Genomic DNA, 2,500 nt, shown 5'->3' with positions numbered 1-2,500 from the left:
CCCCCCCACCCCCCCTCCCCCCCGCTAACCTGTGTAATCTTAATTTCAATCTATCATATTCGTTGCTGGGGGAGGAAAGGGCGCGGTGAGTGAGGGGGGTGGGGTTAGGGGGGTGAGTGAGGGTGGGGGTGGGGTTAGGGGGGTGAGTGAGGGTGGGGGGGTGGGGTTAGGAGGTGAGTGAGGTAGGGGGTGGGGTTAGGGGGGTGAGTGAGGGGGGGGGGGGTGTTAGGAGGTGAGTGAAGGGTGGGGTGGGGTGGGGTTAGGGGGGGTGAGTGAGGGGAGGGTAAGGTGGGTGAGGGGTGTGTGGATGGAATGGGGGGGTGGGGGGAGGAGATGGGGGTGAATGAGGGGGTTGGAGTGAAGTGGAAGTGAATGAGGGGGGGGGGGATAAGTGAGGGGTTTGGGGGGGTGATGGGGGGATGAATGAGAGGGGGGGGGGTGAGCTGCAGGCGAATGAGGAGGGTAGGGGAGATGGGTGAGAGAAGGGGGGGGGGGGGGTGAGACGAGGTGAATGAAGGGCCAGCGAGGTGGGTGAGATGAAAAGGGGGGTGAGGGGGGGAGGGTAAGAATTAAGGGAAGTGAGAAGGAAGAAAGAGGGAGGTGAGAGGAGGAATAAATGGGGGGGGGGGGGGAGGCGAATGAGGGGAAAGGGGTGGGGGAAGGTAAGAGAGTGAGGGGGGGGGGTGAGAAGGGAAGGAAGAGGAGGATGTGAAGGGAAGAAAAGAACACAAAGGAAAAGAGGGATAGGCAGGGTAAGAGAAAGGGAGGAATAAAAAAAGGATGTCGATAAAGAAAGGAGGAAGAAGGAAGAGGAGAATGAGGAAGGGCGAAAAACGGAAGGAGAGGATGGATAACAAAAAGAGGATAAAGGAGAGAGAGAGTGAGAGAGAGAAAGAGAGAAAGAGAGAGAGAGAGAGAATGGATGAATAAGAAATGTTGACAAATGAAAGAAAGAGGTGCGAAGGAAAATAGTTTAGTAACAACAGACCATCAAAAAAATAAGAATTATATAAAAAAAAAATAAATAAAAAAGATAAAAAAAAACAGATTAAAAATACTGTCAACGTTAGGTACTGTGTTGCAAAGCGTCTGGACTGGTTTCGCTTTGCAAATAGAGATAATTAATTTATTTGATTCAACCGTCTGTTTGATACAGGCAGCAAGGTCTGACAGACAGCTTGAGAGAGAGAGAGGAGAGAGAGAGAGAGAGAGAGAGAGAGAGAGAGAGAGAGAGAGAGAGAGAGAGAGAGAGAGAGAGAGAGAGAGAGAGAGAGAGAGAGAGAGAGATTAGGAAGAAGATAAGATAAGAGAAGAGAAGAGAAGAGAGCCAACAAGAGAGGAAAAAAAAAAAAAAAAAAAACACGAAAAAGAAAAGAAAAAGAAATAGAACGAAAAGGAGAGGAAGAGAGGAAACGGCCACCACCGCCAACTGCCAAGTGCTTATACCCGCTGACCAGCCACCTGTCATCCCACACGGCAGTCGAAGTTCAAATGCCATGTTCATCTCGGTTCATGGCAAGTGTCGTGGTCTGGTTTCGAGGCTTCAGTCAACAGCAGGTTCCTCGGCAGGTCATGTGTAGCCACTTGTGTAAGTGATTTACCACCTGGAGGCCACCTACCTGTGCAATCAGCTGGGTGTATGTGTTTGATTACCTGCATGCGCGGTTGTAATCACCTGTGCTTGCAATGTGTGTATTAGTACGATAAGAATAAAGTAAATAAATGGTGAAAGGTAGCGTCTGCGTGTACGTGTGTACGTCTCTTCAACTATACATACACATGAGGCTTGTGTGTGTACAGGAACTCGAGCGCCGGTTACCACCTGTGTACTTGTGGCCCTGAATGTGTGTGCTCGCGTGTGGAATGTGCGTGTACTCCAACAAAAGATATATATTATAGACGCATATTTTACACTTTCGGATAATGGAGATTTACTTCTATTTCTCCCTTTTTTCTTTCTTTCTTTCTTTCACCTGTTGAGATATTTATTTTTTCTTCCGAGATATTTATTTTTTATTTTTTTTTCCGTTGTTTAACCTAAGTCATCTTCATAGTTGTCGTTACAGTTATTGTCTTTTCATACACACACTTCTTCTTTTTCTTCTTCTTCTCCTCTCTCCTCCTTCTTCTTCTTCTTCTTCTTCTTCTTCTTCTTCTTCTTCTTCTTCTTCTTCTTCTTCTTCTTCTTCTTCTTCTTCTTCTTCTTCTTCTTCTTTTCTTCTTCTTCTTTCGTCTTCTTCTTCTTCTCCTTCTTCTTCTTCTCTTCTCTTCTTCTTTCTTCTTCTTCTTCTTCTTCTTCTACTTCTTCTTCTTCTTCTTCTTCTTCTTCTTCTTCATCTTCATCTTCTTCTTCTTCTTCTTCTACTTCTTCTACTTCTTCTTCTTCCTCTTCTTCTTCTTCTACTTCTTTTTCTTCTTCCTCTTCTTCTTCTTCTTCTCCTTCTTCTTCTTCTTCTTCTTCTTCTTCTTCTTCTTCTTCACTTTCTTCTTCTTCTTCTTC

Source organism: Penaeus chinensis, chromosome 33 (genome assembly GCF_019202785.1).
Source record: "Penaeus chinensis breed Huanghai No. 1 chromosome 33, ASM1920278v2, whole genome shotgun sequence".
Lineage (NCBI taxonomy): Eukaryota > Metazoa > Arthropoda > Malacostraca > Decapoda > Penaeidae > Penaeus > Penaeus chinensis.
Note: the sequence above shows the minus strand (reverse complement) of the source record.